The following is a 17790-nucleotide window of genomic DNA, read 5'->3' as shown; positions in this document are numbered from 1 at the left end:
CTGGCAAGAAAAGTGAGCCTCAAGTAAAGCCTATAAAAATCTATCTCATTAATTCTTCTGTTTATTAGAAGTTCTGCTATTATATTACTGCAGAATATACATAATAAAGAAGCTCAAAATTATGTACCATCTCTATACCATTGGTTTTTTAAAGGGGGAAAGAAAATATTAAATTGTAAATTTTTCATGAACGTTCAACTAAATACAGTAGCTATCAGATTGAGTATACTGAATTGGGTAGGGCTGTTAATTGGTTAATATTCCAAATTATCTTTTACTGGTCTAAAACGAGCAATGGAGAGATGCTGCCATCACAGGGTACAGTGATCTAGAATTGTCTGTAGCAGTGACTTGCTGGCGAAAATCTAAATTTTTCGTTATTAAGCTTCAGTTCTAATACAATAGAAAATAGTATTTCCAAGGTAAATAAAAAGCTGGAACATAATTAAATTGAAAAAGGAAGAACTTAATCTTTCTTCTAATTTTCCCTGAATCAAACAAATATGATTGATTTATGTGATTTAAACAGGCAATAAACACAAGGTATAGTGCATGGAGCTGCTACAGGAGAAAAATGCTGGAGGATCTCTCTTCCTAATGGATTTTATTCTTTCTTTCTGTTCTTAACTATGGCATACCCACTAGTGCGAGTTATGCCACAATTCATTTTAAGTAATTTATGTGTCTAGGAATGAGCCCATCCAGTAGTTTCCATCAGTAGGGTGAAAGAAAGCAGTATTTCTGTCTCACTTGATCTCTATTCATTAATTATAAACATAATAAACCACAAACTTAGCATGTCTTCTAAACTGCAGGTAACTATACTTTCTGTATATGCATTTTCTTTACTGTGACAGATAGGCCATAAGATGACCGGTAGTTTTTGATTGGCAGTTACTTATTTGTGTATAATGTAATGCACACAGAGGGTAGTGGGTTGCCCTTCATGGCCCATCTATTCATAGGCTAGACAGATCATGGCCAGCATTCTGGCCATCCCTCAACTGTATGCCTGCCCCAAAGATAAAATAAACTCTTTATAAAGGAAACAAAGTTGTTTCCATGACCACATCACTGTTAGTGCATTTGTTGGCCTGACAGCAATATTTTCACTATGCATAGAGTCTGTGTATTTTGGAAAGTATAGGAGCAGATTAAAGACAGGACAGGGCTGATCATTTTGTAACTAGCGAACACTTATATTTTGCATAAAGCAAGACAGAGCTTTCAAATAAGAAGAAAGTTGGTCACTTAGCCAGACTGGTCACTCATCAAAACTCAAACTAAGAACTGATCACTCTTGCATGTCAATATGAATATCCCTAAAGTTGTATCATAATCAGTCAGGTGGAGTTTTTTAAATTTTCATATTAAGCTGCCCTAGTTTCTGTTCCACCACTAAGAGAAATTATTGATGACATAACATTTGATAGATAAACTACAGAACCACAGAATGGTTGAGGTTGGAAGAGACCTCTAGAGATCATCTGGTCCAACCCCACTGCTAAACAGGCCCACGTAGAGGCAATTGTCCAAGACCATGTCCAGATGTTTTTTTAATATCTCCAATGAGGGAGAATTGACAATCCTTCTGGGCAACCTGTGTCACTGCTCAGTTACCCTCACAGTGAAAATGTGTTTCAGATTGAGTCCTGTCACTGGGCACCACTGAAAACATTCTGGCTTCATTTTCTTAGTGTCCTCCCTTCAAGTGTTTATATATGTTGATAAGATCCCACTGAGACTTCTGTTCTCTAGGCTGAACAGCCTGTCCTCATAGGAGAGATGCATCAAACCCAGGACTGGACTAAAGCTGCCCTGGACTAAAGACCTAGCTGTTCAAGTTCAGTTGTGATTATGGAAGGTGTTGTATAAGTCTACTACATCAAAGACCATATTACTAGTCCTGACAGGGATTAGCAGCAGTTAGTTCGGTAATTTAGGCTTTGTTGCCTCACTTAATATGTGGTTCAGTGCACCACGGTTTGTCACTCCAATTTCAAGAGAGATGAAAGGTAAGGACTTCTTTTGAGACTGTGTTACAGTTTCTGCTAGCAGTTGGAAATTCACTGCAAGTAGCTCAACAACTAAATGTTTTTAATTGATTATTTCACGCATCAGTACAGTGTTTACTAGTTAAAGACTATAGAACTAATGTAGATCCCTTCAGTATTAATAGACATTGTATGATTTGTATGTTTTACTTTGCATTACATTTCCTCACACAACCCCGATGAGCTACTACTCTTTTGAATTCAAAACAGAAGTGAACTGGATAATATTTGTCCTCTTTTCCACCTCTGGCTTCATGCAAGTACTATGATATATACAATGCATTTTCATTTAGGCAAACATCATATAAGCAGTCTATATTTTCCCACAGCTCTTTCTACTTTGCTGCAGGTCCAGGGAGTTGAACATGATTGTACTGATATGACAGTTGCTGAACCACTATCCACAGCCTAATGCAAAGCCATATAGCAAAAGCAACTGGAGGCAGAGGAAGAAAAAAATCTGGCAGGGATTGCCGGTACTTCACCCTTCTCAACTGCCATCTCACTCTGAATGAGAAAAGGAGACCAGACTACAGCAATTAAATTCTAGACACAGCAAAGGCAGCGAGTTGACAAAGGAATTTGAAGAGATGGAACTTGAAGTCAAACAAAAGCTGCAAGAGTGAGGTAAGAAAAAAAAGAGAAAAATTTAGGAGAGCATACACTTGTCAGTTATGTCTCTAAATGTCAGAAACAAAGCATTTCTATTTTTGCATCTTCAAATATGAAATTCTATTTCCTAGAGATATTATTACTTTATGTTACACAAATATCTGTGGTGACTCATTTCTTTTGCTCCTAAATTTATATATTGCCCTACAGATGACAACATGTAGTGTTTAGAGTACATAAAATTTGGAGTATATAAAGTATTCCCTCATTATTTGATGTGAAATGTAGTCAAGGATATGTATCCAGAGTGGTCTGGTTTCCAGCACTGTTTCAGCTCTTAGGCATGCTATAAAGACATAATTAGACAAGTTTGAGTCTTCCTGACAGACAATTGCCTTATATCTCCATTCATCGTACATCATCAACACTTCTGTCACCTTCTGTAACGTTCTGTTGCCTTTTCTACACCTGCCTTCCAGAAATCTCTTCTAAAATAACATTCTGGTTCACCAAAAAGGTTCACAAAAAGTGCCAATAATTAATTTTTGCTAATGTTACAGATTTACACTTGTCTGTCCAACCTATTTAAGAGAGACAGTAGGTTCATATCTCATTGAAATTTAATTTTAACTTACTTCCTTTTGGAGTCAAAATTAAGTGTATTACAGCAAATAGAAAGTTTATAGCCTTCCACTTTTTAGCAAGCTATAGGTAACTATCTTGGACAGTATGAAGCAAATATTTTAGCCAAACAGCTGCCCACAGTATGTGCTGCTTGGACAAACTAAATGTAGCACAAAACCTTAATTATTTAATGCTGAGAAAATTTCAAGTATCACAGAGATGCTTGTGGTTTATAGAGATAAGTACCCATGGAAAAGACTTCTGAATATATGTGTCTTTAAAAGAGAAAATGTGAGCTGACAGCATACCTCTAAACATCCCAACACAAACCAACAATCTTGTAACATAAAAACCCCAAAATGATTCAGACAGTTCAGTACTTGAGCTAACTTTTTCCACCAGCTCAGATATGAGATTCTACCAGGATCCCTGCTTCCTTTGACTAATTCTGTAAGAAATAATCTTACAGTAATCCAGTTTTATAAAACAATGAGCATATAATGCTTGGGCTTGCACAGGTCTTCATCACAGTCTCCTTACCCACATTAGGAGTACATGGAGGTATATAGAATCAGGACATCTCATAGGTACAAAAAGTAAGCAAATTACTTCATGGGGCACCTCACACTCCAGCTTGAAATACTACAGCTAAGTGGCAAGACAAATAGACAAAAAAGTGGCACTCCCTTTGTTATGCATTGCTTTCTTGGAAGCACATTGCATCACCATGAGTGAATAAAACCTGCTCTAAACTTATTGGGCTGAATAGGAAAGTTGGTGTATCTTGTGTTAGAACATATGACAGGCATGGAGTTGCAGCTGTAGAAACATCTGCATCAAGCAGAAGTCCACCCATACTTATGAAGTATATCTCTCCCACGGAAAGCCTTTACTTGATATGGGTGTCTTAAGGCAAATGACAATGTAACATGATCCAAGTAAGAATAGGTACAAATGAGCTACCATCATAGATGTATGATCCGTGTCAAGTTTGTATACAATTAAATAAGGCCCATGTTTCAGTTTTGGATTACTTGTTTTGAAATGGTGTCTGTCATTAAGAAAGGATAGCAAATTATGAAAATTGTATCTTTTATGTCTGAAGTACACTATGTATTTAAAAGTGCACTCACAAAATGGAAACCCGTGAACAGTTCTTTAAAGGGAGGTGTTTTGTTCATGAAGAAATGTCATGACCAGGTAGCTGTTCATAAGGAAAAATCAAAGCTCTGCTCTGGACCACCTCTTCTAACACATGCAAAAACATTGCTTTAAAACGCATGTCAAAGTTCACTTAGAATATGAATGGTTTTGTTTTCTAGCAGAGTTGTGTAGATTGCAATAAACTGATAATAACTTAAAGATAACAGAGAACAGACAAAGCTAAGTAACCACAATTTTAATTTCCCTTCACTATCCTAATGAAGTGCTTTAACCCCGATAACAAAGGTCAGTGGTACTGTAGAATTGACTCTTTTCTTACTTACTCTAATGGCATTGTTATTTTTTCTAATAATAACAAACAAAACAATATCTTTCTCTGTGGTAATTATTTCCAATAAACCAATGGAATTTCAATCCAGGCTGCCCAATACCTTCACCTTCTGGTATTATACAGCATTTTGTTTTCCAACTAGCTTTATATCACTACAGTTTTGAAAACCAGACAGTAATTCCAAATGACAGTAATAAGTTTAAAGGACCAGGTTCTGAGCTTTGTTTACTCTCTTACCTTTCTCTGCTTCCTGCTAAATCTACTCCTTGATATTTCAGGGCTAATAGCTATCCTCTTCTGGAGTAGTGAAGAGCACAGAATATACACAAAAACATATTGCAGTGTGAATACTTGTAGTAATTTACCATTCACACATCCAAAGCTACAAAAATGAGCAGGGAACTGTTGAGCCAAACTACATGTTCTTCAGTTTGCTGGATGTTATCAAATGTATGTTTATGCTATTATTTAAGAATATCAAGTAGATACTTTAAACCTTGAAGAATGTCATGACAGTCTGTAAACAGGTCATATGTAAGTGGATTGTTTTACCCAGGCAAAATACTGATATGATTTTGCTACAAAAAAAGGTCAGTGATGTGTCAGAAATACATTAAAAGAACCCCAGAAACTTCTAAATACCTAAAATGCATCTTAAGCCTTTTGTCAGCTGTGCCTGGGTATACAGGGAAAGAAGCCTCCCTAAACATGGTGCAGCTTTTGTCAGTATAATATAGGCTATATTTGATATATTTCCAGTACCGTTTTAGTGCCCCATCATATTTGCCTAATTCCACTGCAGACATTTGTAATCCAGTTTGTTAATCTGTCTTGGTTTAAACAGGGGATGTTACTGAACCTTAGATATAAACCAAGCAAAGGCAATGGAAATTAAAGCAGTGGTGAAACCTTCAAATACCTAGAGACTGGTTTAAAATAGACTGAATGGAAAGGTAAAAAATCCTAAAATTAAAGAAGACAAAGGGACAAAATCTTGGGTTTAAAATACATTAATAAGAGTATAAATATTATGGTATAACATGCTGAAATATCTAAAAAATCTGTAACTATTTACTTAGTAAATAACATGTAGAAGTTCTGATTAAGCATCTTGAAATACTGATTTTTTTATTTTTTTTTAGCAAATTACCCAAACATTATTTTGAAGTAAATCATGTTAACCGTTATTTTAAAAATAAAGTATTAAACCCACAGGAGGCACTTAATATTTCATGCACAAATCATAACACTAATGCCTCAGGCAAGGCATGACTACTGTTTATTATTTCATTTTTTTGTTTTAAGGAAACCATGAAAGCAGCAATGCCAAGCAAGGTGGTGACTTTTGACAACAGAACTCAGAACAACAATAACCTGTGGGCTGAAAGAAAATATGTATTGCAGTATGTTCCCTAGAGGACAGTAGTGCACATAATAAAACTACCAGACATAAAATGTTAGCAGTATAAAAACTTAAATTTTGCAGAAACTCCCTATTGACTATCTGTTTGAAATATGGCCAATGAGAAACATGGAACAAGAACGACACCTAGTGGTCCCATAGTCTTTCCATCAGGAAGGTTTCTTGTTTCTCTTCATTTGCAAATGTACAGTCGTATATGTACACACCCACATATGTGTTTTCTTGGTCTTATAATTTATACTACTTTTCACACCACTAAAATCCGTGTTCTTCATCCCCACATAGTCCCTTACTCAGTTTGTAGTCTAAGAAGACCATCTATAAACACAAGGTAAAGAAGAGGCGTTCTTAACTTGGGTCAATTTATATTCCTGGAGTCTGACGCTCAGCTGCTGAATGCTGATGTGAAACAGCATGTGTATATACTTCTTGGACTTAACTTCTCTTTGATTCAGTAAACAGCCATATTTATAATCCACTGACCCCTCTGATATGCTTTGATTAGGTGCCCCATTTCTTTGTGGCATTCTTAGAGGAAGACATATTAAAAAGAGAAGAAAATGGTTTGGGTCTTTGAATGAAGAAGGGTATTCCATTATTATTTGAGAGCTTTCAAAAAGGCTGAGAGATGGATTTGTGCAGAAACAGCAAATGGAACTAGCACCTGTGTGTAGAGGAATGTATTGGAAGAAAATTCCCAGGCATAATTAAAATAAATTAGCATCTCCTTTTTTAAAGCTGTTCCTGACACAAATGTTTTCTAACACTTGGTTTAATTTAAATATTAATATCATTGTCATGTTCCCTTTCTTAATATTTACCTCAAAATAACAAAAGCAAAAATCTTATAAAAATAGTTTTCCATAAACAAGCAGAGAGGAAAAGATAGCTTTCCAGAAACCACACTCCTTAAATAGGCAGCAATGCTTTCATTGCTCCCTGAAATATTCTACCCTGTGCTCTCCTCACAAATACATGAATATTGACGATTGACAAAAGCCTGCATAGATATGAATCAAAACCTTTTTTATGTTAATTTATATGAAGATGTAATGATATTCTACTGCATATTTCTCTGCTTCCAAATCTATTTCTGTGCCACTAGTAATAAAAAGGCATTGCTTCTTTCAAAGGTCTAATTACAAACCTCTAGAGAAAACAGTGCAGTGGAATTTAAACATTGTCACAGTCACTGACCTCGAGCTGAACAGAGAAAGCAAATCTGATACAGTCCTTCACTTTAATTCTAAGTGGTGTTGAAAATCCACATCTAATATTCGTTATATTTATTAACATGCCATACTACATTATAATAGCAAGACATAAGAAAACACCTGTATGAGATCAAGACAGCTAAAATACATTCTGGCCTTCATGAACTTATCCTCTGGAGCCATGCTTGAGATGTTCTATGAACTTTCCTATAATACGAATAACAGACAATTTGCTTTACTTGGAAAACATGATGGGCTACCAGCTAACTGTGTTAATATGCTGGCCATTTCTTTGAGGATGGATGCACCTTATTCTGCATATCTGAAATTATATGGGAAATTTACAGGTCAAAAGAAAGGCAAAAGATGTTATAATGTTTAATACAGGGTCCCTTATCTTTGTATCTCTTCTAAGTAGATTAGAGAGTGTTAGGGAATGTTCCCAGACTTGGGACTCTATTACATACTGGGTTATTTTTCCAGAAGAGTTCCTCACAGAGCTCTGGACCAGGCCATTGTCAGTTTTCCAAGCAATGCCTGAGCATAGTTCCAGTTCCACAGTTTTCCTTTGTAAAGTCTTCAGTGGCAATGGTGAGATATAAAAAAGAAAACAGCAAAATATGTATGTATGGTTAATGTTTAAAAGATATGTAACCAGAATGAATCGTCACCAGCAAAAGAAATTCATAATCTGTTCTTTTCTCATCAGCACTGTAACATCTGGATGTATATTTGAAGCACATATTTCTGAAGCTACTTGGCCTACAAACTAAACAAGCCATGTCATAACAAGTTTCTCTCTGAAACTTTCCTTAAAACTCCTGCTTTACGGCTACTCCTTTTTAAGTTGGTTTTACAAATATATCCTGCATCCTTCTGAGGCAAAAGAGATATTCTGAAATGAAAAGCAAAAAGAAAGCAAAAAGAGACTGCCTACTTTTTCTCACCTATAAAATCTTAATTTAAATGGTATCTAAATTAATAATTCATAGCAAATACATTATGTGATTAATGAAGTCTCCGTTTGTATTATGCACTTACGTTATTATTCGCATTACAAATATACATTATTTTTTCAGTGTAACTGTTCTTGAAAGAATAGTTGGAGAAAAAAAGCTGGAGTTTGACTATCTCTGGGAGAGTTAGCAGAAAAGCAGTATTTTAGATGTGTTTAAAATACTGGGTTTGGGTCCTGTAAATACTGTTTAAGTTATCATCCATAAAATAAATTTGCTACCACAGTATTTAGCAGCCAGCTGCAGAGTAGAAATTGAAGACCTTCGTGTAAACCCATGAAAATCACTTCAGCAGAACTGCATCAATTTACTAGCAGCTCATATATAAGCACAAGAAGTCCTAGCATACATGTTAGATCTTTGTCTGGCTCACTTAATTTCCTCAGTACCAAGTGTATTCCAAGGGGAAACTGGACCCTGCCCTTTGCTGTCACAGTCTCCCATATTTCCTACTCTCTGCTCATTGATGTAAATGTGAGATTATTGTCTCTCTGTTCTTTGTGAATAAATCTCAGATTGCCTCTCTTTGTGGCTTCATGCTAGAAAAGCATCCTGCCCTGAATGTCCATTTGAAAGACATCATTAAAAGAGGTGCACATAATAAAATAAATGTACTTGAACAAATATTCATGATAATCCTTTTGTAATGTTCAGCCTACACCATCTTCAAGTCTGGAGTGAAGGTTCAGGTCAGTTCCTGTCTGTCACCACATAGAATAATGAAAAATCCCAATTTCCTGTTACACTGTGTGTGTAGAAAATCCACTTTAACAGTTGAAATAGCTAGAATTTGGAATGTATGTCCCCAACTTACCCAGATGAGTCTTCATATGACTTGCTTGCTCAGGAAAGTGAGGAGACTATTTCACCACACTCAGAGTCTGTTGAAGGAATTAAACAGTAAAAGCGAAAGACTATCACACAGTTTTATCTGCTCCAAGGTTTTCTTGCTCTCCATGCAATGAGTCTTGCTTGGAAAAGCATGGCCCCAGGACCTGTGATTAAGGACTGTTAAATACTCAGCAAATGGTCACAGCATCAAATAGAAGAAAGAGGAATGATGAGAGAAGGAAACCTTGCATATCAGACCAGTGTGAGAGCAAAATGTAAGCTCTTACCTTATCACCTTCACTGTATGCAGATAAATGCTGTAAAAAATCCCCTCTGAAAAGTCACTTTTCCAGGAAGATAACAGTAAATGACAGTTTAGAAGAGAGAACAGTCTATTGATATTCTGAACCTGAATAGTTAGTTGCCTGGGTAAGGCTTGTTTTGTTTCCTTTTTCTTTTATTTGTTCTTGATTTTATTACAAACCCTCAAGGTCTGGAAATTGGTGTCTTCAATTACAAGTTATTTAAATCAGCTGTTCCAGTAATGTATTTGCTATTTTGATCAACTTTTGAATGCTAATTAGAACATTCCTCCTACTGCTTTTCTCCTTAGGAGCTAGAAACTCAGCTGTGTAAATCAGCTTTTGAAGATGTACACAGTGGTATGTTTGACTCTGAACATTTAAAGAGAACGGAGACGTTGAAACAGCGTATTTACCATAATGGTATCCAACTTTGTCAATGGTAACAGAGAATGGCAGAGGGAAAACCGATAGCTTTGTACCTAAGAGGTTAGACTGCAGTTCAGGAGATCAGTTCTTTTGAATCAGTTTTTCTGAATGAGTTTCTCAAAAGACTAGATCAGTTCTTTTTCCACAACATATTTTCCTGTCTGACAATTAAAACCCAGTCCCTTATCTGAAAAATAGGAAAAAAATTTTCCTACCACACCAAAATGCTTTAAAGCTGTTTCTAAAGCTTTCATCACCCTCTTCATAAATGACGAGTGCTATATACAGCCTGGGGTGTACATATATTTTTTTATTTTTAAGCAGTGGAATTTTATTTTCATTAACAGTCTTCATGTTATCTCTTTCCCAACTGAATTTTATTCATAATTAGATTGTATAGGATGCTAAACAGTAGTCAAACCTATGGAATCAACAGGATACACCTAGTGAGACCAACATGATTTCTTCTCTCAGTCCACTGAAACAAATTTACCACACTTCAAGACACTTTCCTGGTCCTCTAGGTATGAAGGCGCTACGGTTCCTGGTGTCCAGGACCAGCCTGCAGTAAGACTGAGCACACACACTCTCTGTACACAATATACACACTGTACAAAACCAGCCAACCACCAACAGATCAACCCCAATATGAAAATGGTGCCTTTAGAGCTGAAAACATAAACAACATTCACATAAATTTGAATTAGCCTGATCAGGATCAAATGAATGGAAAGACGATCAGCTGGCCCCAATGTGTTCTTACTTGCCACCTAACCAGACTCGGATTGCAAGCAGATCTCACACCCTCCACGCACATATACTTACACAGGGCCCTCTGTAGCTGGCCTAGACTTCCCAGAAACCAGGCCCCAGATCTCATGTCATGCTTACTGGCTAGTCTAGCTTGACATTTGCTATTGTCTCACAGACACACAAAGATCTCTTCAGTAGCTGGCCCATAGACCTGTGGTCTCCTCAGTATCTCACAGACTGCTTGAATTACTTGCCAGTTTGTCTTCCTTGAAGTTTTCATACACAAATGCACACACACATGGAGTAGAGAGCACATTTACACAGAAAAATGTCTAGTGAACGTACCAGCTACCTGCTTAAATGTGATTGGTCCCTTTTATTCCTTTTTCTCTCTGTTTCCCTATGCTTGTTCTTTCCAGATCCACCATTTCTCTGTCCATGCCTCTTCCTGAATAAGTAGCCTGCCTTGAATTACTTTTTCTGCATCCACCCCAGTCTTGCTACATCCACACTCAAATCTGGTGTTTCTGAAGGACCAGAGAGATGACTACAGATTTGTTTATGTGAATGTTTTGTGATGGTAAAACCTCCTTAGAGGAAGACTGACAGTCTTCTTCGGTCTGTGGAGTTAATACTTGTACCTAGATGCTTGTCGGTATCTGTATTCTATGCTGCAGGAATTTATCTGGGCAAAGACCTGTGAGGTTTATCTCACTTCTGTGCATAATCCTAAAGTAACCAGGTGTTACATGTCAAGAACAAATAAAAAGTAATTAAAAATTTGTTCAAAACTTATGGTGATAAGACTAAATATGCAAGAGGAGGCAGTATCAGACTGAAAGCAATGGCCAGATTTTGGGGTTTATTTCATTAGTTAAAACTTTTGAATACCAAATATCACAACCTTTTGCAGCCTGGCTCTTCTCTTTATATAACTGAATATTTTTCAAAGCTAACATTAACCACAAGCTGATTCTGAATGAGAATCTGAATTGTGACTTCACATGGACAGCCAAGACTTGGCTGGATACTGCTACAGGGATCCAAATGGATATCTACAGTTTGTTCTGAGGGAACATAAAACTAGTTTGCTACAGTGGTATAATTACAGTCTTCATAACAGTTTTGTTCTTGCATTTTGTGTTTGGGCACTCCTGAAGAGATTTCAGATGTGTTACATTTTTCAGAGCATTCTGCAATGGTGGTTGTTTCTTCTCAGGTCCTGGAAAAGAGTGTGTTCATGAGTACAAAGTAGAGAATAGCAGATCAAGGGTTTCTATTCATAACATAATTATCGGGGTCTTTTTGTATAAGTAGTTCAGTAGGCATCCGTATTTGGTGATTCTAGTTTGGTAGCTGTGTATGTTACTGTCTGCAGAGGTACACAGTGTTAGGGACAGGTGTTTCAGATTCAGTGAGAATAAACAAAGGGAAAATATTTTTGCCACTGTGGTTTTATGGGACTATTGACATCAGCTTATAGGAAGCAACATACTAGTACAATGATTTCCCCTTAATTTCATCACTAGTTAATTTGATCCTCCCTGTTATTTGATTTGATCTCCAGGAAGTAAACCATTTCCATTGATTCTTATTGTGGATTCTTATTGTTTATTTTGTTGACATCTATTAATTCAATCAACATTTATGGGATCTGCCATGGCAAAGGAAAGAGTAATCATGTTATTTACAGTGTAAAAATAGACTCGTATCGTGTTTTTTCTAATCTCCTTTTCAGTTTTCCTGAACCATTAGATAACAACTTGAAATTACTAGTTAACTTTGAGAGAAACTGGATATTAACATTTTATGGCACCTGTAACATTGCCAAGCACAAGTTAACAACAAAATGTAAAAAGCTATTAACATGTTTCTGCTCTCATTTGTACTGATGTATAAAAGGGTCCACACTGATGAAGTCAGGCGAGCTACACTGGCATGAAAGCAATCAAGCCAAGAGATTACATGCCTGGTCTGTCTTAACATTAGGTAATTAGCATGTAGATAGTGTTGTTTCTAAAAGGAAATTTAAATAGTTTTGTTTTCTCAGATCGTTTTATCAACATGCACTTTAGGTACTCTCCTAAACCCCCTGTGGATAAATCATCCACTTACTTAATATGTTCAAGTAAGGTGAAAACAAATAGCCAGGCTGTGCTGAGAATTCACTTGAGTCAATGGCTATGAAAGTGCAGGTGGCAAAAATTAAGCTAATGATGATGGGAGCATTAATAAGTCTTTTGAGCTACTAAGGCAAAGGGATTTTACACTAGCCACTACTGTTAACATGAAGGGGAGCCGTGGAGGTGATTCTCCTGCTCATTGACCTGTGACAACATTCTTCAGGAATGAAGTATGAAAACCATGATCTTCTTAAACAGAGTTTCTACACTTTTGTCCCAAAATGTGCAATCCCAAACAAGTTCCCCTGTTGAGCAAAGGATAAACAGGGCTGGGTTTTATTTTGATTTTCAGTGTTGTGACAGCCCTTTTAATAAAAATACCAGTATAAAATCAAACAATTGAGCTGAAAGTGTTTTACATGCAGACAACTGCTTCTAACTGAATCTCTCCTCTAATTTTATCATGCTTCATTTTTATGGTCAGCCACTAAGAGTAGATATTTTTGTGGCATGACTGAGATATTTCTGCTATATTTATCATCAAATAAGCACCATTTTATTATAAGGAGATGCTGTGTACTTTATTTTAAATAGTTCATATATATGTTGCACATTATTGCACTGTAAAATATGAGACTGTGGAAAAAAACCTAAAGCTTGACATACTTACATTTATAACATGATTTTAGTAGAGGAATAAGTATAAAGAAGTGCCTGAGAATGATCACTGTTTTCAGTTGTGTTCTAAGGACCCGTTGTATACTTTACTCTAGAATGTTCCCTGCTCCAATGAAAATGGGAAATCCCATCATATAACTTTTCCTTTTGCAAACTGTTTTTGGAAAGAGATGGTCATCTTAGTGAAATGCAAATGTATGTGCTAAATAATTAGATGGAAAGTTGTCATGTCTCATATTTTGTAACATACATTATGCGTACAGTATGCATACATTAATGCAAATTAAATTCCCATAGTTTTTCCCACATCTCTTTACAAGTTTCTAAAATATTTATGATTTTCACTTGTAAAAGCTCTTTAAGACTTGTCTTTCATCAGTCAAAATGGAGATTCATACACTGTTATATCACAGAAGATCTTATACTGAGATAGTTATTTTACAACCAAATATTTTAATTACTCAGATATTTAAATTGGCATATAAACCCATTTGTGTATCATGTGTAGGAACAGGTAGAGATCAATATCACAGTCTGGAAGAGATCAGTGTTCCAGTCTCTGGTTTCAAGGCCCATAAATGGACTCCTCTGCAAGATAGATAACACACACAAAACGTAATATACAGACTAGATTTTTTTTCCATTCTGCATAAGAAGAAAACTTGTGAGAAGTGAGACATTCTGACCCGATGGGAACTGTTTTCAATCCCTAAATCTGGACAAATCCATGATCCTGAAAATGTAAGCAACATGCTTTTTTTAGACAGAGCTCTTCCAACAGCTCAGGGCTATAGTCCATTTTGACTAGTGTCAGATCTCCAACTGTGGCCAGTCTCTGCCAATTAAGAAAAAACACCAAAAATAAAATAAATATCATCAATCTAGTTAATTCTGTGACAAGAAAAAATATCTTCATGAGCTATAACATTCTAAAAATCGCTGTTTCTCCCCATTAAATATAAAGAGAGCCTAAGGTGACAGACTCAGATGTAGATAAATATATTTTATAGGTGGATGAAGTTTATCCACCATACCTATAGCAGTTCAGGAAAATAATGTGCCAGAAACCTTGATTAGTGCAGTTTATTCATATTTCAAGAATGGCTGTCTTCACTGTAACACTGATATTCTTGTGTAAAAGATCCTGTAGTGAAATCAAACCCAGAATTTCAGTGCAGTGGTTATTAATTTTTGCACATAAAAGAGAAAAACACAGGCAAGATAACTCCAGTCCAGATTCATTCTGTGTCACTTCTGGAATTAACTGTAGGTCTTAGAAGGGCAACAACATCTTCTGGAGAGAAGAGAGACAACACTTTCTATTGTCTACAGGAATCTAGGGTGACCAAGTCCTTAAATGTATGTATTTCAGTTAAATGCCTTAAGTTAGGAGGGAGGAATTTGGGCTTCTGTGCCTTTGTAGAAATCAGTGAACTGTTTTTACAGAAGCAAGGAATAAGAAAAAATGAGTCTTTCATTTGCATATCAGACTGAGAGATAAATACACAAATAAAATTTCCTTCTGAAATTAATTGAAAAATAGGTTCAGTATTACTGCAGAAAATCCCTAAAGCTCAAGTAGCTTTACTACGAATTTGCTGACAGGCAGGACAGAGAAGCTGCATATCTTGTTGCTGGAATCAGTGGTGCTGAATCAGGCCCTCTTGCAAAGACAGAAAATATTTTATTTGGCTATGTAGTACAAATCATAGTATTACAGGAATTAAGTTCCCTTCTCCTTATTCAGCAACATGTCTTTCAAATTTGGAAAGAGTAGAACTGTTCCTTGTATTTATGTTCTACCACCTTTCTTTAGTTTATCCTTGCTGCAACTACTGGCGGATTAAGGTATTGCATAACAACTACAAGTCAAGACAGGGTGATGAAGAGCTGTCACAAAGCTCAGTATTTTTCATACTTTGGCATTAAAGTGTGAAAAAGAGAGCTTGACTTTAATTCTGAGATGAATGTAATAGGCAACCAATACTAAGTTGTAACGCAGTCCAGTAACTATTCTTAAGAATCCATCAGAGAACTGCAAACCAGTATTTTTTCATCTAAAATAAGTACTATGGCTAATACAACACCATCTATTAGTACCATAGCAAAGCTATTTACATAGAGACACAGACATCTGATAACTGTATTAGGATGAACATTATTTATAATATCATGAATGCACCAAGAGTCTTCAAGTCTGAAGAAAACAAAAAAAAAGAGTTTAACATAAACCCACACAATCACAAGTGGCATGGAACGAGTGGATATTGTTTGATTGTTTCCATTCCCTTTCAGAGAACACAGAAACCAAATGAATCCATTAGAAAAGTTCAAAAATAGCCAAAGGGGTGATTCTTTAAGTAAGTGGAACTCCTTGCCAAAACATTTTGTGGATGCTGAAGGTTTACAAAGATTCAAAAGGAAACTGAACAAATTCAGTATAGAAATTCACTGTGGTTCCACATGGAAACTGTATATCCAACTCAGGCAGTCATAAACTCATGGAATCATGGAACAATTTAGGTTGGAAATGACCACTGGAGGTCATCTAGTCCAACTTTCTGCTAAAAGTAGAGATAACTTCAAAGTTAGTACAAGTTACTCAGGTCCAGGAATGAAGATCCCACAACCACTCTCAGCAAACTGTTCCAGTGCTTAACAACTCTTACAGTAAAAGTATTTCCATGTGTCTACTTGAAATTTCTCTCACTGCAAGTAATAGGAGACTGTTGCCTATTACTTGTCAGTTATGCATCTCTGTTAAAACTCTGGTGCCTTTTTCTAACTCCCCATTAGGTACAATTAGGTCACTCTTTATTGCCCCCTTTTGACCACAGAACAAATCTAACATCTCCAACATCATTTATGCTGTATGCTCCATCTCTCTATCCATTCTAGTGGCACTCTGCTGGAACCACTTTGTCTTGAACAATAAAAAACTGGACACAAGCCCTGTGCTGAAAATTATCACAGGTTGAAAATGAGATATTAGAGTGAAAAGTGGAGTAGTACCCTTCTGCTGTCCTTATATCCTTTACTGGGCACCCATTTTTGGCTACTATGGGAGAGTGAATACTGGGCTAGATGCACTTTGGATTGACCCAGTGTCCTGGTTTTTGCCAGGATAGTTAACTTTCCTTGGGCTGAGAGAGAGCACAGCTGGAGGGCCAGGCCCAGATGGATCACTGAAATATTCCATATCCTGCGATGTCATCTCAGCGTATAGGCAGACGCATGCTCTCTCATGGTCCTTTCCAGGTTTTGTTTCCCAGTTAGCATGGTGGGATTTCTGTTGCGGTCGGAATAATTTCTGGGAGACGGGCTGTGTACCAGTCACTGGTAGGTAAACCACTGTTGTATTTTACCCATGTGGAGTTACTATTGTTACTGTTGTCTTGTTACTATTACTAATTATTTTTTTTATTCAACCTAAGAATTTCTCTTTTTTGTCCCTCCCCTATTTCACCATGACGGGGAAGTAAACAACTGACCACATGGTGATTGACTACTGGCAGATCAAACCACAATATTCAGTATGTCTGTCTTTGAGTTCATTATTATAAAATTGGGTTTTACGACTTACTGCCTTTGGTTATTATTTGTCTTACAACAGCGCTTTTGATCAGAGTTATCTGTTCTAAACAAAGAGGATCAGGGCCAAGTACGACTTGCTCTGTAGGGATTTGTCCAGTCTTCAGCCAAGATCAGATCTCCCTTTTGTTTATTTTCATGTTTTGTGTTTTATTGAACTTTGTTCAAATGAAACCTAGCCTGGCAGTGGTTTAATAATCAGACTGCTGGTTTTACTGTATTTATCAAAGATCAAATGCCAAAAGTACTGCACCTCAGTCTTCAGCTTGAAATATGGCTCCAGAGAAAGAAAATGTGTGAATGGGCAATTTTCTGTTAAAATAAAAGTGAAAGTATAAACTCCATAATTCCCATTTAATATTTTAAATTAATAAAGACATTTTTCAATTTTATTAATCTATTGTATTTAAACTCCACATTAAAATATTCCTTCTGTAATGTTAATCAGAATGCTAAGTGGTTATCAAGTAGTACAATGTTTGCCTGGGGTAAAATTTATTTTCATAAGAAATTTTCTATTCAAATATGCCAGCTGTTCAAATCTTCTTCAAAAAAATGAAATCTAAAGGATGATGCTTTTTTTTACCTCTGCTTTTCATAGTCTCTTTTGCCTGACCATAAACAGAAATTCTTTCACCTCTTGAA

The 17790-nt window shown here is 36.2% G+C and overlaps 1 long non-coding RNA gene across 2 annotated transcripts in view; it reads left to right on the top strand.

Moving 5' to 3' along the window:
• Positions 1 to 17790, top strand: part of LOC141968019 (uncharacterized) — a 68437-nt gene that overhangs the window by 14479 nt on the left and 36168 nt on the right. For both annotated transcript variants that reach the window (XR_012634798.1, XR_012634797.1), the window contains exon 2: positions 2404 to 2681. This is a non-coding gene — a long non-coding RNA (uncharacterized LOC141968019). The remainder of the gene's footprint in view (positions 1 to 2403; positions 2682 to 17790) is intronic.

Source organism: Athene noctua, chromosome 1 (genome assembly GCF_965140245.1).
Source record: "Athene noctua chromosome 1, bAthNoc1.hap1.1, whole genome shotgun sequence".
In the NCBI taxonomy this organism is placed as follows: domain Eukaryota; kingdom Metazoa; phylum Chordata; class Aves; order Strigiformes; family Strigidae; genus Athene; species Athene noctua.
The sequence above is the reverse complement of the archived record's forward strand: the minus strand, read 5'-3'. Positions and strand labels throughout refer to the sequence as shown.